General features: G+C 38.0%; 1 pseudogene; it reads left to right on the top strand.

Annotated features, from left to right (window-relative positions):
- The window catches only part of LOC127629235 (nucleolar complex protein 2 homolog), a 65398-nt pseudogene that overhangs the window by 7997 nt on the left and 32496 nt on the right, over positions 1-24905 (top strand).

The following is a 24905-nucleotide window of genomic DNA, read 5'->3' as shown; positions in this document are numbered from 1 at the left end:
GTCTGATTGGCACTTATGGGCTGCTGTTCTTCTCTGCTTGTTCCATTTTGTTGTTGTTATGTAAAGAAATTTGAGACAAATTATATTAGTTTGATTCATTTTAGTGAATTAGTTTATTTGGACACTAAATTAACTGGTTCACAAAAAGATTCACTTTGATTTGAGTCGCTGAAATTTAGTTACCGGTAAATTCTGCTTTTCGTTGCTATCATTTGATGTTCTTATATAAATGAGGGGGTTTCTTGTTTAATTTGTTATGTTTAGTGTAAATTTATCTGTCCAAGTTAAATGATGACTTCCTAATTGAGATTATTGTTTTAATACCAGATAAACACTGCATCAAAAGTGTATTTATAAAATTGCTCTCTTAAAAACTTAATGTAGTTAGATACTTTTTGTAGTAGATTGAAGGGTTACTGACTTTCTCAAAAGTTGGGCTGCCCCCTAATAGTCGACCAGACATTAGTCTATGAGAAGTGTCTTGGTCGACCAAGTTTTTTGTTGGTTGAAAAAAAAAAAACTCCATAGGAAACCGACTAACACCGCTGGTTGGATGGTTACTTGCACAAATGAAGACATAAAAACTGCAAAAATAATAATTATAATGATGATGATAATAATCACTGAAATATAAAACATGGTTCAAGGTGAATGTGTTTTTGTATAATTTCTTTGTTTTAATCACAGATATATTGGCTGCAGAGTTCCGTTCACAATGAACTGCTCTGTGGAAATAAAGCGATCTGAATTCAAAACATCTCCTGAGCTGAGATGTCTTAGGCCATTCGCAGCACTCATAGACGATACTGTTCTTGCAAAACAAAAATAATTCAGAAGATAGAAACAAAGAAAGTGTGAGAACCTTTTACATGCGCATGCCACGAGATTGCACGCCTCAGTACAAACATACATGCACATAGATAGCTTTTCTGTCATGTGTTCTTAATAATATAATAAAGTATGTTTCTTCAAGCGTGTGTCTGTGTGACTACGGGCAAATTATTTGTAATATATTTGATTATAATAATAGCCTAATAATAATAATTTAATACATTGATGGGAAAACAAGCCAAATATCATCTTCAAAGGCATCAGAGACGATCTCTGAGATCAGCGTCTGTCGGCAAAACCCTGATGTGCATTTTTCTCTATAAATTAACAAAATGTTCAGACAGTCTCCTTGCTGGTTTTTCCGACAAATTCGGGATCATTACAGCTTTTGCCGGTGTGGCTGCGGCATGTGTGTGGTGGTGGCGTAGTGGGCTAAAGCACATAACTGTTAATAAGAAGGTCACTGGTTCGATCTCCACAGCCACCAGCATTGTGTCCTTGAGCAAGGCACTTAACTCCAGGTTGCTCCGGGGGGATTGTCCCTGTAATAAGTGCACTGTAAGTCGCTTTGGATAAAGGCGTCTGCCAAATGCGTAAATGTAAATGTGTGCACTTGTAAAATTTATATTTTAAAGGCTCAATATTACGGTTTAGTGTTTCTCTGTAATGTAGAACGGTGTTAGCAATGTTACTTATAACATTCTTTCTCAGCCCTGGAACTCAAACCATTTTCTCATGCCCACCAATATTTGTGTGTGTGTGTGTACAGTATATATAGTATAACTGCTAAAAAAAATATATATATATATATATATATATATATAATGTATGTGTGTGTGTTAAACTAACGCCTACTAGTCGACTAAGAAAATCTTTGGTCGGGGGCAGCCTACTCAAAAGTGTTGCTTGACTACCATAAGCCATTCATAGGTTAACGATGTGTCTCTGTGGTTAAATATTCCCATGTTTGTTTAGAGCAGTGGTTCTCAATTTTCAGGCCATACCAGAAAGTGGGGCATGGCCAGTTATCACTAGGGATGCACCAATATGGAATATCTGAGCCGATAATTCACAACTCATTGTGGCCGATACCGATAACTGCTAAAAAATCATCCTTCAACCTGGAACCTGGCATTGAACAGTGGCCATGGAAGACTGACTTAACCTCAAGACTCTATCACTTCAAATGGGTGAAGCGGTGAATTAACACTCAAAATTCAGTATATTCCTCACACAACACAATCATATGGCTTCAGAAGAATTTAAATCTAAGGCATGAGTGTTATGGATGACTTTTAAGGTGCTTTGATGTGTGATTTTGGAGCTTGTACAGCTTCAAACACGATCCTCTCCCTCAATCTTGTGTTTCACGGATGATAAAAGTCATACTGTTTTGAATGATGAGGGTGAATAAATGAGAACCACTGCTATAACTTATTAAATGTGCGGTTTAATTTGTGCTTGGACTTGTTTTAATCACAATGCTGCAATGTAAGTAACAATGTGCTATTTCCCACATTCTGTTTATGTTTCATGAAGTAATAAGTGATGTAACATACATGTTTTTGTTTATTGCCTCATGAAACAAACAGAATATGGGAAATGCCATCGTTACTTACAGCAGATGAATAAAACCAGCCCCAGAACAATTGGGGCTTTGCACTCACTCACACAAACGCGCTGTGTTTGCGCACATGCACTGTCGCATGCACTTGCCCTATTCTCTGCCTGAAGGAAAGATGCTGCAGGCAATCAGAGAATTTCAGCCGCAAGTAAATGCAACATAACAAATTATCTGCGAAAAATTGGCAGCAATTCCATTATCAGCGCGATTAATAATATTTAGATTTTACCATATATCGTGCATCCTTAGCTACCACCATATAAAATTAGCGAAAATTACGATTTTTAATTCAGATGAATTACATAAAACCACATTCTTAGAATTTTTTTTTTATAATAATCTGAATGTATTCTCAATTGTTTGTCATTAGGCCTACATTGTTCTGTCATTTTATCTATTTTCTTTGTAAAATTTTATTTTTTAACTAGGTTTATATATTTAACATCCAAAAATAGAATAAACTTAAAAGGTATAGTGTTTGCAGGAGTAAAATAATGTTTGTCATAATTTACTCACCATCCTCCTTACAAACAAGTACAACTTTTTAATCAGTGAAACGCAAGATTAAGGGATGAGAGCATTGTGACTGTCAAGCTTCAAAAGCACATAAACGGACCTAAAAGCACCATCAAATTTGTCCATAATATTGTGCACTACATTTCAAATATACTGAAGCCATTAGCATTGTGTCAAGAACAGACCGAAATGTATGTGTTCACCAAATATTAACTATTTATCAAATTGAATCTGGTGGGCATGCAAGCACATCATTATTTACATTAGTGCAGTGAGCGCACCTGACAGGCTGACACCACATAAGGAGAAAAAGGCGGAAGTAAAGAAATTGTGCGCATTGGTTCTTCTGTTGTTCTTTCATCGCTGCAAATTCAAATGTGAGAATGTGTGTGATTTAAGAACGAGCCAGTCTTCGCATCCACCTGTGCCCCACACTTTGAGAACCACTGGTTTGGTGCAACCTGTACAGCCCGACATAACAATGTACTCAATCAATGGAGTGAGTTGGGGCAGGACTATCCGTTTTTTTGATCAACAGTTTTCGGAAAACTTTTTGAAAATATTTGGTTTATTTAAACAATGTTTATTTTTGCAAGTCTGTTCGGTGGTGCAGAAATTATGCACTTTAGCTTCAACTACTTTTAAACTACGAGTAATTTTTGAAGCTACAGTTTAAAAGTAGCTTCCCCAATACTGTAAGTGTTACATCTTATACTGCAAGTTAAAAGTTAGTAAACCCTTAAGTAATTCTCATTATGTTTTGTGTTTTTCTGTGTAATCCAGGGGCTGTTTTCTTGTGTGTCTGTGCATGTGTGTCTTCGATGTGCTGGACTGATGTATCCGTTTGTTCTCTGTGCCCCTCCTCTAACAGGAAAACTTCAATAAGAAACCAAGCCGCATCTGTGTGAATCCCATCAATTTTGCAGTGGTCGTCAAACTCAGCAAGACCAATCTTCATGAGAAAGCATACAAGGTGTCAGATCCTGCACATCTTTCAGACCTGTTTAATGTATAATTTATGTAAAACAGTGTATTACTAATTGTCTTTTCTGTAAATGACAATCAAAGGCCCTGTCCCAAATGGTGCACTTCATGTTGACTTGCTGTCCCATGGTTAGTGATGCTACAATTTAAGTTTTGATGGTTAAATTACCATCTGAGAAGGAAAAAAAATGGTTTAATGATTATTTACAAATTGTGTTATTATGCAACAGCACTGTGGCAGAAAAATCATCATATCACAATTGAACGTGTTTGTGGAGTTTCATATATTCATATATGGAGGCTAAGCACAGTCCTACTATAAGAAAACTGATACTGTAAATACACAACAAATAAATAAAACAGTCACAGAATGATGCTCTTATTATTGTGGGTGCGCAACATGTATAATTGAAGTCTGAAATTTACATACACTTGGGTTGAAGTCATTAAAACGTATTTTTTAACCACTCCACAGATTAAATATTACAATAGTTTTGGCAAGTAGTTTAGGACATTTACTTTGTGCATGACACAAGTAATTTTTCCAACAATAGTTTACAGACAGATTGTTTCACTTTTAATTGAATATATCACAGTCAGTGGGTCAGAAGTTTACATGCACTAAGTTAACATTGCCTTTAAGCAGCTTGGAAAATTCCAGAAAATAATGTCAAGCCTTTAGACAATTAGCTTCTGATAATGACCATTGTTATGTTTGAAGGAAAAAGGATGAGGCTTGCAAGCCGAAGAACACCATGCCTACAGTGAAGCATCATGTTGTGGGGGTGCTTCAAGCAATCCACGCTGTTATGAGCGGAAAAATACGCACATACATAGTACATAGCATAGTGAACTAGACATACACACAAACAGTATCATGCTGTTAAAAATTTGAGACCAATTTGATGATTAAAATTGACAAATAATATGTTTGGTATGAATACGCGAAAGCGTTACGGAGATGTACCCTCATGTCCATTTTGGCATGCTCTTCATCAAATTTGTTGAAACGCCATTCAAAAACAGTATGGTTTATCAAAATTTTGTGAATAACTTTTTGTCTTGAGTGCCACTAGATGATGCAGGCCAATTTTCAGGCAAATTGGACATGGCCTAGGACAAGTTAAACAAAAGTCTTCTTGTATGGTGCCATTTGTTTCTTTCATATGCTAACAGTTGTCAATAATAACAAACTCTTAAAGATAACTAATTTTGCAAGAAAAATTATTGGTATTCCTACCCCTAAATTATCGGACTGTGTTATTTCATATATGCTCCGGAAGGCACATAACATTTTAAATGATCCAGACCATCCACTTTATCAGTATTTCATCCTCCTTCCTTCTGGCCACAGGTATAGACTTTTCATGTGCAGAAAGGCCAGTTATGATAGAAGTTTTGTTCCCATGGCTACACAAGCTTTAAACATAAAGGTAATTAGCCATTGTGGTGCCATCTTATGCTCTGGCATTCGTTGAATGATCTTGTTTTTTTATGTCTGTAATTGTTTGATGGTTAATAAGTATGATGGTGTCGTGTTTGTTTGTTTTCTACGCACCCATGGTGGAAACAAATTTCCTCTTAGGACAATAAATAAAAAAATCTATTATCTATACCCCACTTAAACTAATGAGACCAATTTTATGATTTTATGACAAACTGTTTAGAAGTTATCAGCAAAAATGTGCCTTTTTCATATCTCGTGAGCAGTAGGGGGCAGTGTGCCAAACGTTGCAGGTAACCTCAGGGACTTTTGATGACACGTACCAAGTTTTGTCGTAATCCCTAAAAGCGTTGTGGAGATACAGCCTCAAGTTCAATTTTCTCATTCTTCATCGAATTCGAAAATTGTATGGTTTATCAAAATTCTGTGAATAACATTTTTGTCGTGAGTAGGGTTGCAATGGTATGAGAATTTCAAAGTATGATATCAGTCTCAGAAAATATCATGGTTTCACGGTATACAGTGTTACACAATTACTATTTTTAGTGAAAACAGAAGGGTTATTTTTTTTTTCTGAGCAAACACTTTATTATAATTGAAACTTGAAACCATTTTTTTTATTTAAGTATGTCTTAAAAAAATTGAAAAAAGAAGAATGCGAAAATAATTATAATAAACAGAATTATAAACATGATAATATATATAGGATGTATCTATAACATGTTATATAACTAAAGCATGTTAGTTTACATGTTAGCATAGCATGTTAAATTAACTACAAAATGAAAAATAAAATCAGCTGTGTGAGCTTTTAAAGTAATGTCCTATGATTATTAACAATTAACACATACTGTAGGTGCGTGACAGTGAGGCCAGACTGCTCTTGTCTGTCCCTTTAACTCAGTGGTCCTCAACTGGTTTTTCTTCGGAACAGATTTTAAATTGGAAATCAAGTGGCGACACATCATAGGAAACACGTAATCTGTATTTATTGTATCCTGGGTCGCATTTCCTTTTATGTTTCATTGTTTTGTTCATGGTTTTCCAGTACAAGGACATGCATCAAGTGACATTATTTTTGTTGTTGACGTCAACAACAAAAGCGACAGGAAGTTTTCTCTCCCCCTTTTAAAAATTGAGGAGTGGTGGTGGTGTAGTGGTCTAAGCACATAACTGGTAATCTGGTAATCAGAAGTACACTGGTTCGAACCCCACAGCCACCACTATTGTGTCCTTGAGCAAGGCACTTAACTCCAGGTTGCTCCGGTGTTTTTTTTCCCTGTAATAATAGATAAAAGCATCTGCCAAATGCATAAATGTTAATGTAATGTAAATGAAGAGCATATTTACTTTTATGAGCCCATTATTATCCGGTTTGTTTCCTAATTTCAAACATCAGTTTGAACAGAACATACATATTACACAGAAGGAAAGGCTCCTCATTACCATGGTTAGGTCATTGTAGATAGTCTTAAATAATAGTAATAATAATAATAACAAATTATATTATTTATAAAAAATAAATAAATCTTGAAACTTTAACTACAACTGCCACTGTTGATATAAAATAAGGTCTAATAGTTTCTACATTTAGATTATTTCATATGAAACTATAACATTTTGTCAAAATATAACAGTTAATTTTACTCATGTAAAATCGTGAAACATATTTGTGATGGTGTGTAATTATTATTATAATTTGTTGTTGGCACATTGCACAGTGTTGCTCTTTTCCTCCTCAGTGCTGTTTGGCATGTCAGGGCTGTATACTGTTTGATGGGTTTGGAATTCCTCCGTAACGCTTTAAACTAGAAAAGTCTCACTAGAATTGAAATTGGTCACATCAGTTTTGATGTCTGCGCTCCGCAATATCGAGGGAAGCCCAGTTGTTGCACGCGTGTGCCAGAGAGAACAGCATATCATGATCGTGAGCTGGTTCCATTACACTTGTGTGAAAGTGCAGATGAGAAGCCTTTAGCTTTTTGTGAGATTATCATAAAATCTGCCTCGGCAGTCCTAAATAGTCTATTACTTGGGCGGCTGCCGAAATATCTTCAATGGGACAACCATGGCATTGTTCTTTCCCTGCTGTCCACGACCCAGTCCGAATAGACCTACGACCCACCAGTTGAGAAACACTGCTCTAACTCACACACTCACTTATGTCAGACCGCCTCGCTTTTCTCTGACATTTTCTTGTGAGTTAGTGAGTTAGTGAGTGAGTGAGTGAGTGAGTGAGTGAGTGAGTGACGCACGCAAGTTGACGAGTCTGACAGGCAGATAAGGAGGAATGGTATTTTTTTTTTCCTCAATACCGTAGATAAGGAAATGTACATAGTATGATAACTGTCAAATTTCATACTGTGGTATATACCTTGAAACCGGTATATCGCTGCAACCCTAGTCGTGAGTGCCTCTAGATGATGCAGGCCAATTTTCATACAAATCGAACAATCGGGATAGGATGAGTTAGAAAAAGTAGGTTTTTCAGAAAATTCTAAATGGTGGAAATATTTTCATGATGGAAAATTATGTCATAGGGTGCAATCGAATCGTCTTGAGCAAAGGAATTAGAGGAAAAATGAATGCTTGACACCTAATAATTACATAGTGGAAATTTTTATGCAGCATTAATTGGGGAACAAAAGGGAATTCATTAGGCTTACACCCACTATGAAAACTGGTGTTTTCTGTTCCTTTTAACACAGAAGTGAAGGAACACCATTGTAGCTGTTTTATGAAAGTTGTTTTCTAGTGGTAATGGTTTATTTATATTTTAGTTATTATTATTATAATTTTTATGTTTACATTTATAATTGTCTTTAGATCTTAATTTGTATTAGTAATTTTCCACCTGTTGGCATATGTGGCCAGAGGACAAATTTATTTGAATTTGGGGAGGTGGTTATAAATGATTTTTAGACCACTTCATTATTTGAATTGCTTTTTCGTTTCATTTCAAGTGCAGTGTGAATTTAGAAACAAATTTGTTTTAAGTTTTTCATGTTTCAATATTTTTAAAGCAAAAGAAATAATTACTGTTCCTTTGGTAGTGTGGGCAGGGGGGGTCGACGATGTAATCAGATATTGCAATATATTTAAAAAATCAAATCAAATCTTGAAAATATTTCTTATATATCGCTCAGCCCTACTGAGGTCCCCCTTGATGCACCCTTTTGCTGCTCTTGTGTGGACTTTACTGCAGACTATTACCCAACAGCACATGTAGCATAATGTGTAGACTCTTGAGGACGACTGCGAGAGCTCAGAGACAAATGGTTTTAGAGCATGATTGAAAGAATAATACTGATCTAGTTTGTAATAAGGAAACTTCTAGATTTGCCTCTCTGCAACAAATCTTCGATAATGGGTGCTTATAATATGGGTAATTGTACTGTTAAATGTATGTATTTTTTTCCAGGTCTCATGAAAATCAAGAAGACCTTTGTGTTTGCACTACAAGCTCTCTACTATCGGCATCAAATAAAGGAATCCTGACTCCTGATCTTTTACCAGTGTTCTATACAGTCACCAGTATATAGTACAGTATACACGGGATATGGGAGTGATGGTGGCATAATGGGCTAAAGCACATAACTGTTATTCAGAAGGTTCAATCCCCACAGCCACCACCATTGTGTCCTTGAACAAGGCACTTAAATCCAGGTTGCTCCAGGAGGATTGTCCGTGTAATAAGTGCACTGTAAGTCGCTTTGGATAAAAGTGTCTGCCAAATACATAAATGTAGCTTTGTAAATGTAAATGTATTATTAACTTGACTTTGTTGTCCTAAAGCCATTTTGCCACAACTTTGGATGTATGCCTGGGGGTAATTTTCCATTTGGAAGACCCATATGCGACGGTGCTTTAACTTACTGTCTGATGTCTTAAAAATGTTGCTTCAATATATCCACATAATTTTCCCTCCTCATGGTGCCATCTATTTTGCGAAGTGCACCAGTCCCCCCAGCAGCAAAGCACCCCCTCAACATGATGCTGCCACCCCCATGATTCACAATTGGGATTGTGTGCTTTGGCTAGCAAGCCTCACCCTTTTTCCTCCAAACATAACGATGGTCATTATAACTTTTTGTTTCATCAGACCAGATAACATTTCTCCAAAAAGAAAAATCTTTGTCCCCATGTGCACTTGTAAACTGTAGTCCGGATTTTTTATGGCAGTTTTTTAGCAGTGGCTTCTTCCTTGCTTAGCAGCCTATCAGGTTATGTCGATATAGGACTCGTTTGACTGTGGATATAGATACTTGTCTACCTGTTTCCTCCAGCATCTTCACAAGATCCATTGCTGTTGTTCTGGGATTGATTTTGATTGTAATATGTCTGCATGGTCCACTGGTGTTTATTCTTGCATACTATTGATTGTACAAATGAACGTGGTACCTTCAGGCATTTGGAAATGGTTCCCAAGGATGAACTAGACTTGTGGGGGTCCACGATTTTCTTTTCTGAGGTCTTGGCTGATTTCTTTTGATTTTCCCATGATATCAAGCAAAGAGGCACTGAGTTTGAAGTTAGGCCTTAAAATACATCCACAGGTACACCTCCAATTGACTTCAACAAGCTTATCAGAAGCTAATTGCTTTAAGGTTTGATATTATTTTCTTGAATTTTCCAAATTAACTTGGTGCATGTAAACTTCTGAGCCATTGGAATTGTGATGTAGTCAATTAAAAGTGAAACAATCTGTCTGAAACAACTGTTGGAAAAATTACTTGTCATGCACAAAGTTGATGTCTAAACGACTTGCCAACACTATAGTTTGTTATTATTAAATCTGTGGAGTGGTTAAAAAGTTAGTTTTAATTACTTCAGCCTAAGTGTATATAAACTTCTGACTTCAACTGCACTGTGATTCTTAATTTTTACGTAGAAATTATATTTGTTATCGTGCAATATTCACATGCAAAGATGCATTCGAAATGTATTGTTGTGCTTGCAAAAACACGATCAAATACAAAATACAACAGATTTTGGACTAGATATGCGGAGAAGCAGAAAAATATAAATATTTCTCCTCCTGAGCCAGAGGCCTGTCATGTCTTCATGCTGGCTGTCTGTAACTGGATTGAGGTTTGGAGATGAAAGCTAGAGCATGCTGCTACATGGGCTAAAGCGCCGTGTGCCGTGTCGCTGCCAAAAGGATTGCCACACAAGTTGCAGGGATTATCCTGCTCTCCTGTTTGGCACAGGTAAGCTTTCCAGTACATTCACCTGGGCCAAGACACCGCAGCCACAGGCCCCCTCGAGACACCACTCCACCCTTGCTTTCTGGAATCTCTGGCTGACTTAATAAATATTAAATATTTCCTGACTAGTAAGAGTAGTTACGAGCAGTAACTTTTTTTTTGTGTAGGGCAAAGGAATTAAGCCTGATCACTGCCATAAACCAGGCCTGGATTAGTAAGAATGTTTGTATGCTGAGTTAGAGATGTTAGAACTTTGTGGGTGGGCAGGGACAGGATCTTTTTTTAAGCTTTTGTATAAGGAAATCTGTTTGACTGTCAAACTATTTTTTATGGGAATGTATCCTTCATTAACAGGTGTCATCTTTAATGCACATTAGCTGTAAGTATTTCAGTCATGTCAACTCTTTGAATAAATTCAAAATATTGTAATGGATATGACAAGTTGGTAGGTTTGGTCTTGGCTAGGTCTGTTTTGTTCCCTCCTTCAAAAGATACACAAACACACACACATATTCTCTTACGATTCCGATATCGGAAAAACGATACCAGTGTTGTTTTTTTTAATAATCAGTTTAGAATATCTTTACATTATTGTGTGGAAATAATTGGGTGTGCTCTTTAATATGTAAAGAAACACAAACCTCTAACCTCACATTATTTCAATATAAATGTATAGTTTATTAAGAAAAACTTTGTTTGCTAGTATACTGGATAAAGTTGCATCAAAATTAACAGTAGTTCTAGCCATTTTTTTTTTTTTTTCAAACTTGTATCTGGACATTAAAGGATTCAGATCTCTTTTTGTTCAATTTAGTTGTAAGATATCAGCTCACTTTTCATTCACAGTTATTTTTTGGAACCCATTCATCTTAAAATGAAATTAAGACATAAAAACAATTATAAATGTAAAAAAATTATTATAATGATGATAATTATCACTTAAATATAAATCATGGTTTGAGGTGAACGTGTTTTTGTATTATTTTTTATAAATAGTACAAAGGATAATAAAAAGAATATCTGAGGTAGCGTTGCATTTTATCCAAGTTTATTTTAATATCTATGCATTATATTACATTGTGTTTGTACAATGGATGTTGGGAATGAAATCTGCTGTTATTTTTGTTTTCTGTTTGTGTTTCGAGCAAAGCAAGGTAAAAGCAAAATGTTTACAGCTTATAAATTTAAACAGCTTTTTTCTCCTGGCTTTTACTTTATAATAATTTGATATATGAGTGAAATATGTTTTATGTTTTGTATTTTACTCGCAAACTTTCCAATTGACACGATGATTTAAATTTTTGTGTGACAGGAAGTGAACAGTAAATAAACATATTTCATAAGTTATGAAAACAGAATACTGCAGCAGCTGGTAAGAGTTGGGTATATTTCCTATATGCATTGTAAAGTCTTATAAATTTCACCCATTTTGTGTTATTCAGGTGAGTAATTATTAATGAATTGGTTTTTCAGCCTGGAACATCAAAAGTATGCCAATATATTTGTGTATTATTGTTTAAGTGACTCAAGAGCAAGCATTCAGTAATTTCGTCATTTATTTTCTGCCTGAAATTTCATGTTCACATACTTTGAACTAATTTTTGTGGCTACAACAATTTAATAAACACTTTTGAACCCAGAAATAATATTGCTTGCATTTCTTTTGTTTATTTATGAAACATATTGTTAGCATTTTGGCTGTGCACTTAGAGAATGAGCAGACACACCAACGCAGGACTATAAATGCAAACCAACCCTTTGGCCATTACGCAGTGCCTACGCTGTAAGTTTGATGCAGAATCATAAATAAGCCTTGAGGCAATTTAAATGTTCGACAAAGAGAGAGCACACAAGTTGACTGGCTAACAAATTAAGTTGGGTTCTGTTCAAAGTACCGATCAGCACCATGTGGAGTTTTGTGTCTTAAGAATTAATGTGACTAGTTGTCTAATATTAAATAATGGTGCATACAGGCAGCACAACAGAATGAAACAGTATTAAAGTGTCTTAAGATCATTTGTTTGGTTTTCTTCAATTAAATTTCCTGGGCTTTTATTGCCACATTTCTTTTTATTCAGCCCACCAGGCTGCATCTCCAATTTAAGACACGTTATGAACACCCAGGCATTTTTAATACTCTGTTTCCAATTATTCTTTGTACAGTGCTGTGAAAAAGTATTTCCTGATTTCTTCTGTTTTTGTGTATATCTCATTCTAAATTGTTTCACAATTTTTTATTAAATGATAATTGTATTTAGAACCCCAGTGAGCAAGCCGAAGGCGACTGTGGCAAGGAACACAAAACTCCATACATTTTGGTTAATGGAGAAAAATTAAATTGAGGCTCACTGTAGGGGCCAGTTCCCCTCTGGCTAACATCATGAACATCCATCCATCCATCGTCAACCGCTTATCCTGTGTACAGGGTCGCGGGGGGCTGGAGCCTATCCCAGCTAACATTGGGCGAAAGGCGGGGGACACCCTGGACAGGTCGGCAGTCCATCGCAGGGCCACACATAGACAGACATACACTCACACTCACCTCCACACATCATGAACATATTGCCAATATTACTTATGTATAGTGCAATTAAATTCAAGTAAGTGTTAAGAGTCAGTATTTGACAAAGATTTTAGAGTTAGTAAGATTAATGACTAATGTCTTTGAAGTTCATCCTGGATTAACTGCAGAAATTCTCATAAACTATGTTTCCGTCCAAGGATTTTTTGCAAAACATTTTTAGCGCATCAAAATAAAGCTGATGGAAACGCATCCATTTAACTCTAGTGCATAAACTCTGGCATTAATGCAAATATGTAGTGTCACATGACAGAGTTTACACCAATTGTTAGCCTGTGTTAATCATGACAACAGTATACATCCTTGAAAGCCAATTTATTGTATGTGATTATGGATTGATCTTAACACAGATCCGATGCTGCACATCTGCGTGAATATCAGGAATGTATCATATGTAAACCCTGATTTTACACCGCATAATTTTTCTTTAATAGCTTTGCACACAGCATATACACATTGATGGATGGTCCTTATACTAAGATCGAAAGTTTCCCCCCGCTACTTGCCAGCAGGTGCAGGTTGCCAGCTTGAACAGGGCCATGGTGATTCGCTTTCGGGTCGGAACCATTGCCAACCTGCGATAGCCGCAACATCAGGACCAATATTACCATCCTATCAGAAGGGCAACAGCTCCCTTTTGATTGCAATTCCTCCTCTTCTGATTGCTTTTATTTGTGAAATTAAAATGACATTAAGCTGTCTAATTTCAATGAATTGTCTCAATAGTCAATAGTCACAGCTGACGGAAGAAGCTATTGTAAACATTTGACATGCAATGCAGGAAGAAATATCATGAGCGGATGCTATGACTTGTCGCAATTGATTGTTGTTGTTTGTTGTTACCAAGCAGTGAGGGTTTGAGATCGATGTGAATCCCTCATGCAATTGTTTGTTGTTATGGTTGTTCTTAATAAGCGGTTCTTTGAGGTCGATGCAATAATTTGTGTAACACAGAGGAGAAAAAACGAGCGTGCACTGTAAAATGCACACAGTTTAATCGTGATAAAAATAGAAAGCGGATGCACGCAGGAAATGCACGCAGTTGAAGCGTGATAAGAGAATAATGCGGGGGGAAACACGATGCACACTGAAAAAATGGCTTATGTTAAGGATTAAAAGATGAAAACGGATAGATAAGCGATGCTAAAAAAAAATAGCAGGCTTCAAACAGACTTGAGCAAGCCGCCAGCAGCAACATGTAAAATACACACAGATAAAACAGTGGAAAAACCCAAACACGCAATACAATGACAAAGAATAAAACGATGAACATATGAGAACAAGAATAAGCAATGCTAAGCAGGCAACAAACACTCGTTCAGTGTGCCCTCAGCAAATTCCAGAAATGATTAGGAAAATTGTGATTGAAATACATCAGTCTGGGAAGGGTTACAAAGCTATTTCAAAGTCTCTGTGACACCAAAGAACCACATGGAGAGCCATTATCTCCAAATGGAGAAAACCTGGCACAGTAGTGAACCTTCCCAGAAGTGGGTCCAAAATTACTCCAAGAGCACAGAGACTCATCCAGGAAGTCACAAAATGCCAAGGATAACATCCAAGGAACTGTAGGCCTCTCTAGCATCAATAAAGGTCACTGTTCATGACTCCACTATCAGAAAGTCACTGGCCAAAAATGCCATCAATGGAAGAGTGGCAAGGCGAAAACCATTGCTAACTCTGAAGAAAATTAAGGCTTGTATGAATATTGCAAAACACACCTCAAACCTTTTGGGAAAATGTTGACTGATGAGTCAAGTTGGAACTCTTTGGAAGACAGGGGTCTTTCTACATCCTTTTACAGAATTCCATGAAAAGGACATCATACCTATGGTCAAGCATGGTGTGGTGGTAGTGTGATGGTGTGGAATGCTTTGCTGCTTCAGGGACATGGCAACTTGCAATAATTGAGATAAACATAAATTCTGATATCTACCAGAAAATCCTAAAGGAGAACGTCAGGTCATCAGTCCTGTGTTGAAGCTCAAGCACAACTGGATTATGCAATGGTCCAAAGCATAGGAGTAAGTCCACATTTGAATGGCTCAAAAGAACCTTAATTAAAGTTTTGGAGTGGCCTAGTCAAAGTCCTGTCTTGAACCCGATTGAGATGCTCTGGCAGGACCTTAAACGGGCAGTTCATGCTCGAAAACACTCCAGTGTGGCTGAACTAAAGCAGTCCTGCAAAGAAGAGTGGACCAAAATTCTACCACACCATTGTGAAAGCCTGATCTCCAGTTATCAGTAGCATTTGGTTGCAGTTGTTGCTGCTAAAGGTGGCACAACCAGCTATTAATTTTAAGGGGGCAGTTAGATTTTCACATAGATGATATAGGTGTTTTGATAAATGTTTTGCTTCAATTAAAAATATAAAAGTATTTGAAAACTGTATTTTGTGTTAACTCAGGTTGCCTTTGTTATGTTATATCTCTTTTAAAACAATTAAGAATGAAAAATACATTAAAATAGAAGAAATCATGTAGTTTATTGGTTAGCTGAAAATATTTGTATGATGTATGTGTACATAGACCATCAATTCAAATAGCACAGATGGAGCATAATAATGCATCCTTCTGTGTGTTTTAGTTGTGGACCTTTTGTCTTTTTGTTGTTTCAGGATGGTCTGGTTGAGCAGTTACAGTATATGACCTCATACTGGAGTACTACCACACACAGGCTGCAGCATTGCCAGAGCTGGCTTTGCCCACCTTCGTTCAGGTACTGATCCTTTCTCTTGCTCTCTGACATTAGATATACTCTGAGGGTATCAGCTGAGCTCTTCACTGCATGTACAGTCATTTACATTTACATTTATGCATTTGGCAGACGCTTTTATCCAAAGCGACTTACAGTGCAATTATTACAGAACCTGTGACCTTCTGATTAACAGCCCTGTGCTTTAGCCACTACACCACCACCACTGCGCATACAGTCATTACATGGAGACAGCCGTTCACTTATTACTGCTCCCTTTTTTTTCCTTACTGAAGAAAATGTTTGCAGGGTTCCCACGTCTCCTGGAAAACCTGGAGTTTTGCAATGCAGTTTTCCAGTCATGGAAAATTTGAAAAAAAATCAATGTCCTGGCAAATAATGATCTGTCCTGGAAAATATTTAGTACAATATAACGGTTTGACTGTGTTGCTAGCAAGGTTTTCGTTACATGTACCAAAACTTGGTAACAATTGGGACTCGGAATGGGAGTCAAATACACAAATTTGTAGCATTGTCACTACCAGCTGCTGCGCATTGTAAAACAATGTCAAATGTTAAGGGCGCTTGCACCCTTGGGATTTATTACAACAGCGGTCAGTCGTGTGATTGGCAATTGTGGGCCAACCGAGGCAGATGAGTTGCTATACTTAAATCATTAAAATGGCGTAAGTCAGTGCTTTTAGCTTATTCTTTAAAAAAAAATAACCCTGGAAAACTTGTTCGTGGATCAGTGGTTGTCTCAACTTTTTTTTGCATCCCTGTGAGTTATAAAATTTAGATAACGATGACAGTTGGCCACTGAATTTGTATTTTTATTATTTCACACTGGGTTGGTAACCTGGTGATTTGGCCTTAATACCTCGGATGTGAATACATTTTCAATAATTCAACGATCAGAGTCAGTTTATCCCGCGGTTACCACATATAGTATACGGAAAACACAGAATATAGTCATAAAAATGGCATTAGCAATAAAACGCAGAATGTCATGGAGAGACATATTTGAAAAATGAATTTTTGAATGTCCAATTAATCAAATAAAAATTGTGTTATGTCCTAGTGTGATAATTAAACAACAACAACAAAAAATAATCTGTAAGTAATACACGCTTCAAAATGAATGTGTAGAGCCGGCCACTCATACACATCCTCATGATCATCGCGCAAGCTTGTGTGTGAGATGATGGAGACGGAGAGCACTCTGAAGTGTGCAGTGAGTACAGAATATATATTTAATTAAATCACAGATTTATGGGGATTAATAATCACACTGGGCCATGGTGCAAACTGCTTATATGGAGGTAAGAAACTACCATTTAAAACACCCCCAAAAAAACACCAAAATAAAAGAATGGACACTTGTGATTTTGCTGAAATATTAAACTTGTGGAGAGTCACGTGGCGCCATGCGAGGGTCGGACATGTGAATGGCAAGCTTTGCGCACTTTGCTAGTTTTTAATTATTTTTGTGTCATAAACTGGTGAGATTCAATACACTGTGTTCCATAACTGTTCTATGAAGTCAATGTCAAAGAATTCAAAATTCTCAGGCTCTGGAGACATTAAAAGACACTTACGTGCTCAAGCTGACACCCCAGACAGGGCCGCAGACCAGGGACACTGTTTGGACGGTGTGGTGGGAGAGATTCAGCGTCAACTGTTGATTATGTCGGTAATGCTGGTGAAGTTCGTAGCAGACTTGGAGGATCTTGCTGTAATACGTCGGTCGATTTGGTTACACGGTTTGGGGAGGTCGAGAAAGGGATTGATTATCTGCAGTCATCGGAGAGGGAATTAGCTGCTAATCCGCAAGAGACCAAGGCAGATTTGCAATACATAAAAGTTGGAAGACCTTGAGAATCGTAATCGCTGAAACAACGTCCGAATTGTTGGAATTCCTTGAATGAAGAAGGTATAGATATGGTGAAATTCCTAGAAAAAGCTGTTCCCAAGTCTGCTCAACATAACAGGCCATAAAATGGAGATTGAGCAAGCTCAAAGGGACCGGCTCGGAGATCCATGGAGGGAGACAGGCCCCTATCAATTCTGGCCAAATTTCTGAGATCATCCGATTAAGATGTGTTATGCAAGGAGCAAAGGAAGGCTTTCTTGGAAGAACCACAACATTTTCTTGTTCCAAGACTTTGCGAATTCGATGAGAGAGAGAGAAACGTGATCGATTCAAAGAATGCAAGAAACTCTTACATCAACGGAAGTTCGCTTTTGCACTCATGTTTCCGGCCAAATTGAGAATAGATATTAAGGATGGCCGAAAAATATTTACATGCCCACAGCAAGCATTGGCCTTCATAAAGTCAATGGAATGAGTAAGTCATTGTGTGATTCTCACCTGGAAGCAAGTGAGCCTGACTGAACATTCACATTTTTTTGTTTCTTTTTGTGCTGGTTCCGCCTAGCGGCTGGAGTTTGTTTTGTGGAATACTTTACAATATTTTTGCAGGACATTGGAATGATTAGGTCATCTGCTGCACTTACAAAACAGCCAGCTCAATGAACATTTGTTTTTTTATATTTGTATTTATATGTCAATGTCAAATGTTAATATGAGTGGATTGTCTCTCTCCACGTAGAATGTGAATGGGTTGGCGCACCCCATAAAAAGAAGGAAGGTTATTTCTCTTCTTAAGCGTAAGAAAAATGATATAGTGTTTCTTCAAGAAACACATCTTGGGGTGATATGGGGTGGACATGTTTTCTTTAGTGCTAACTTTATTCATTACATTGATAAGTAAACATCTACAATTCAAATGTATCAAACAGATTAATGATTAATTAGGAAGAGTCATTATAGTTTTAGCAGAAAATCAGGGCTTTAGGTTGATTTTGGCAAATATTTACACACCTAACGTTGATGAGCAAGGCTTTTTTATAGATCTTGAAGGGATGTTGCAAGGTTCGGGCACCACTCATGATTTATGTGTAGCGGAGGGGGGCGGGGCCGGGTCGGAATATCGCGCGCCCGGTCCGCAATCGGCCTGATGAGGCGCGTGAGGGACAGGGGTGAAAATTTCATACAAATGTTGGGGGGGACAATAAACATAACAATTCTCAAGAGCAATTTTTGAAGGGGACACCAAGGTTTTTTTAGTTGTTGCCCCATTTGCATTTGTATCATTTTATTTCTTAAACAATTATTTTAAGAATATATAATTATATTATTTACAATACACATATTTTAATGATATTTTAGGGGGGCGTTCCCAGGCCAGTGTGGAGATGTAATCTCTCCACCTAATCCTGGGCCTTCCCCCGAGGCCTCCTCCCAGCTGGACGTGCCTGAAACACCTCCCTAGGGAGGCAGCCAGGGGGCATCCTTACCAGATGCCCAAACCACCTCAACTGGCTCCTTTCGACGCAAAGGAGCAGCGGCTCTACTCCGAGCTCCTCACGGATGACTGAGCTCCTCACCCTATCTCTAAGGGAGAAGCCCGCCACCCTTCTGAGGAAGCCCATTTCAGCCGCTTGTACTCGCGACCTAGTTCTTTCGGTCATGACCCAGCCTTCATAACCATAGATGAGGGTAGGAACAAAAATTGACCGGTAGATCGAGAGCTTTGCCTTCCAGCTCAGCTCTCTTTTCGTGACAACGGTGCGATGGAGCGAGTGCAACACAGCCCCCGCTGCCCCGATTCTCTGGCCAACCTCCGCTCCATTGTCCCCTCACTCGTGAACAAGACCCAGATGTACTTGAACTTCACTTGGGCCAATACCTCATTCCCTACCTGGAGTAAAAAACTCCATCGGTTTCCTGCTGAGAACCATGGTCCTCAGCAGGAAACAGCAGGAAACCGATGGAGTGCCCGGTTTTAATTATTTCATAATGTCAATTTCTGGCTCTTCTGATGTTTTCTTGGCAGAAGTTTTAAAAAGGTAAATCGCTGAGAAATCGCCAATTTCAGTAAAAAATTTGAGCTTTAAATCTGTACTCAAATTAGAAAAATTCAAAAGAATCTAAAATTCTTTCTGACGGCGTCCCAGAATGCACACTTGTTGCTTAATAGCATATTCTGAAAGTTTATTCATTATTTATCTTTGCACAGTCAACTATCATAATATTTTTCTTCTCTCACTTTTTTTATAGCAGTTTAACCGTTCCATGGTTATACTGTTTTTCTTACAGTTTCTCACGCACACTCTCCCTTGTTCGTCTCCTCAGCTGAAAGCATTCTTAAAGGCATGCAAAGTGGCCAATTACTGCAAGCAGATGCGGCAGCTGATGGAGAAGATACAGGAGAAATTCAGCCACATCACAGGACGCAGACAGAAAGCTGCTTTCGGTGTGGCTGATGCCACAGCTGTGGTGAGTACTTGAGTCTGAAAGACAACATGAAATCAAAATGTATTCTATTAACTTTTTTCCATGGTCATTTTGTGCAGTATTACTCAGTTATTGTAAAAAAAAAAATATTTTTTACATTTAATTTCTTTACATTTAAAATGATGTATCATTTTAAAAATACATTTTAAATTGTTGGACTTATTGATTTAATTTTAATTTATTGATTTATTATACATTATAAATTACATATTATAAAACCTAATTTAAAATAAACTTCACCTGTGGTTATAGATGTGGCTGCTTTTAATAAACAAGACTTATCAGTCAATTATATAATTATAACATTACATAATTGAGAAATTGAGGTGAGTATCTCACGTAATGTGAGCTATTACTGTGGCCAGTTTCAGCAGTTTTCACGATTTGGCTCTACTTATTGATTTTATCGTATTTTTTTGTCGGATGACAAAATAAAAACAAAATTGACACAATGAAAGTTGCGCAGCAGGCAGAAGATTGGCGTTCATAAGTACTATCTTAAGGGTTCATTCATGTGGGTCATAATACGTGAGAAGTGTTGTGAAAATTAAATATCTACAATCACAGACATTTGCATTTGGTCGGGTTTAGATATCTCTGTGGAACCTTGAGTTAGCCGAAATGCAGTAGGTAATTTGCGCTGAAATTTGTACAGAAAAGCCCTATTCAAAGCCCTATTCTGACAGCAGTTATTTTGCATGGGGACGGTAATTCCAAAATTTACAGGGGGTAGTTGGTGATTTTATTGCCATCCGAATCAGAAATATTTGTGTTTTTCTTCCACCTTCTGAGAGAAAATTCCTTGCTGAAGAACCTTCTGATTTTGACAAACAAGGTCGTGTGGTAATTTAATTACCGTCAAAATCCACATCTCTGAGTTTATAATCCAAAAGTCATTTTGGAAATCCTGTCATTTTGATCATTCCTGAGGTTCATACAGTTGTGTGCATGGTAACAGCTCTGGCAGTAATGTATAGTTCTGAGCAATGGAGGTTTGTGTAACAGAAATGTTTTAAATAATTCACATTAATAAAATTACATCGCCGGTCCACCGCAGAGAGTGGGAACTCTAAGTAGAAGGGAAAGAAAAACGAGAGCCTGATCAAGTAAACTTTTGAAATGGTCCTTTATTATGTCAGCAATGTAATAAAATTTTAATATGTAACATTTTAATATAGAAACGTGTACTATATACATATATGCATGGTGCTTGCATGACTACTTGTTTATTTGGGTCGATTAGTCCCAGAAAAGTTGCCAGGTAAATGTTTATCTTATTTAAAAGGTTTAATTTCCACCTCCACTTTTTAAACACTGACAGATAATTCAAAAATGATGTCTGCATTTTGATATATAAAACAAAAGAAAACCATTTTAACCATAGCTCCTCAAACTGTCTTTACTGTCCTTGATATGTGCGGCTTCTATCTCTCCATGTGTCCACTTAGGAGAGAGAGCGCGTAATGCGGGTGACAAAACATGCGTACCTCCATTGACAGATTTATTTGGCTTGCTTTGATAAACAGTCATGTCCCTACAGTATCTTGATTCGTTTAATTGCTCTTCGCAAGAATTTTGACTCGTGACGTATGTGAAAATGTACACTGTAAATGTCCACCGTGCTTTGCAGCGTGGTTCCCTATATGCTTTAAAAAATTTGGTTTCAATTTAGCATAGTTCCAAACATATTTAAACGCAAATACAGAGGACATAGTTTGTGGATTGATTAATTTTCCATATAACAAGCGCAACTGTTATCATGTGACAAATAGTCTTGCTCATATCCCGTGATTTAATTGTCATCTAAAAGCATGAGTTTTATCACAGAGAAGCCATGGAATTAAAATCACAAAGTATATCTGTGAAACACAAAGATCCCTAACCCCCTCAGGGAAAACTATTCTCATCCGAGATATAGTTAACCTGTAATATCATAGCTTAATTATGCAATAAAATCTTGATGGAAACCCTAAAAATCCTACTAAAAAGATTTTTTACACTAAGAAATACATTTATTTTATGGTAGTTAACAGTTGTGAACAGTAGGCCCTTTTCCACTGGTGACACTAAAGCCCGTTTTAGTTACTTTTTCCTGGGACTGGTAATTTTTGTTGTTTTTGCACCTGAGGAACTATAGTTCCTCAAAGCCTTTTTAGGGGACATTTTTAGCTCCTACTCTGGGGTAGGTACTTTTGGGCCATATAGGTACTGTGGGAGGTGCTGCAACCTGTGATTGGTCAAAAACCCATGACACAAAGCATTGAGAAAGGAGAGGAGCCACAGCAGTCATTTTTAAACAAACTACCTTATTTTCCGGAATATAGGTATAATATAATATTTTTTCATCATCTGAAAGGCCCTGCAACTTATGGTCCGAAGCAACTTGTATACAAAATGTATATGTAACTGATGTCGGCTGGTCAAACACACATGCACAAAACAGATGAAAACGTCAGTCATAGGCTGAGTCTGAAAACGGTAGACAGCTGCCTTGCTGCCTAATCAGTTAATGGCTTAACTGACAGCTGTTTTGAATGAATGGAACTCTTAAGGAATCTGGTCTCTGAACAGTTTGAAATGCACCTTATTTTCAACCTGCCTCCATATACAGCCTCCAAAGGCAGCATTTTCTTGGTTTTGGATGCAGCAATAGAGATGGAAGAAGCATTTTAAAGTTGCCAATTCAGAATATTTTGCCTTTACAAAGTACGTTATGCAACAAGTTTAATAATATTGTCTAACATTATTGTTGTAACAAACTCTTGACTGCTAACTAACGCAACTCCTCACATGCCCACAAAATGACATTTCATCACACTCATAGTAAAAACATTCAGTCAGTGAACCAGATAATTAATACATTGCAAAGAGGTTTGCAAATATTAGAAATATCCACAGTTGCTAACATGAATGAATTAATAGAATACATCAGACATATTGCCCACAGACTAAAATTTCACGGGAAAAAATTCAGCCTCCCGCACCCTCCCACCCGCCACTTCTATGACTCCCGAGGGATCACACAAGGAGGCATGGCAGGGCCGCGAGGTCGAGCAGGATGAATTTGTGTTGGACCTCATGCCGGCACATGCCCCACAAGCCCCTCAATCTCCATATAATGCGTCTATGCCGATACAGTATGTGTGTGACGAGCTTCGGCCCGCTACAGGAGTGCACGACCTCATCACATTCACCGGTTCTGATGCTAGGGATGATGTTATGTCTCCCACTGCATCTGGCGAGTGATCAATGGAGGACGATGCTGCCCCTTCCCCCAGCAAGGGTGAGGAGCATGCACGCGACCACTGACAAGGAGATGCTTTTCGTTCTTTCACGTGATCAAAGAGCTCAATTTCGAATGGTTTCCTCCAGAGGAACCTGAAAAATCTTGCTTTGATGAATGGTTCTTGCAGTCCAGACGTTGTCAAGCAACAGCGTTCCGCAGAATACCCATTCTTCCTGGAAGTTCATAACAAACTGACAGAATCCTGTCTCGTGCCCTATTCAACTCGCTCAGCAATTCCACACTCCACACTAAAGTGGACCACGGGGAAGACAACGGTTATGCCCAACTACTCCCTGTGGAAGAGGTAGTAACTGCATATCTCTGCATGGACGTGTGTGACGTGGAAAAAGCCACTCTATGTGCTTCGGTGTCTCCAGCCAGCCTTTTCGATTGCTCTGTGGATAGATTTGCTGAACGCTATGTCACAACACTCACAGGCTATGAGACTTTTTATGCCAAACCGGAGCAGTACTGCATCACAACCAGCTCACTCCCGCTCTGTCTCGGGCCCCATGCCTGTTGCCTCAGCGCCGCCAAATGTCGCAGCCGATCCCCTGATAAAGCCACGCAAGCCGTAGCGCAAGCCCGCAAAGAGGGGAAAAAACCCCAAGCAGCAAAAGTGCTTCTGACACACAATGCTGTGTGTCGGGAAAGGAATGTTGTTCAATATATTGCTTCTGTGTCTCACATTCAAGCACATGCAATAAAGAATGAAAAAAAGAGAAGAGTACAGCGCTAGTTGCACATGTACTAGATGCTCACATTTTTTAATAAACAGCTTTCCCACTTCAAAGCCCACACATTATGCACAACCGCATCCCAATGGTGAGCAGTATATCATGCAATGAACTAACCAAATTGCCCTCTGTCCTGTTATGTGGATGCTTAGCGAGCCCTTACAGACATTTCCAACTGGGTGCTAAAAACGATCGAACATGGTTATTCGATACAATTTGTACATCGGCCGCCTCATTTCAACGGTGATCTGTCATCCGCGGTTAAGTCAGAAGAAGCGCAGGTGTTATGAGCCAAAATACACAATCTTCTCACAAAGAACGATTTCAGATTAAGTAATAAGCCTGCTGCTTGAATGCGTGGCAAGCCCTCATGGGCTTGTCCGACTGGGTGTTTAAAATTATCGAGCACAGTCATACGATTCAGTTTGTATGCCGGCCACCTTGCATTGCTGCGCGCAGAAGCGCAATAGAGACTGTGATACAGTTGGATTTACAGCTGTTATTTTCTTGGTTCTGGAGAAAGATGGCGGGCTTCAGCCCATTCTAGTTCTGAGAAGCTTGAATCGCATGCTAGCGATGCGCCCATTCAAATTGTTAACTCAGAAACAGATCTTATCGTACATATATCCTCAGGACTGGTT

This window comes from Xyrauchen texanus, chromosome 35 (genome assembly GCF_025860055.1).
Source record: "Xyrauchen texanus isolate HMW12.3.18 chromosome 35, RBS_HiC_50CHRs, whole genome shotgun sequence".
In the NCBI taxonomy this organism is placed as follows: domain Eukaryota; kingdom Metazoa; phylum Chordata; class Actinopteri; order Cypriniformes; family Catostomidae; genus Xyrauchen; species Xyrauchen texanus.
The sequence above is the reverse complement of the archived record's forward strand: the minus strand, read 5'-3'. Positions and strand labels throughout refer to the sequence as shown.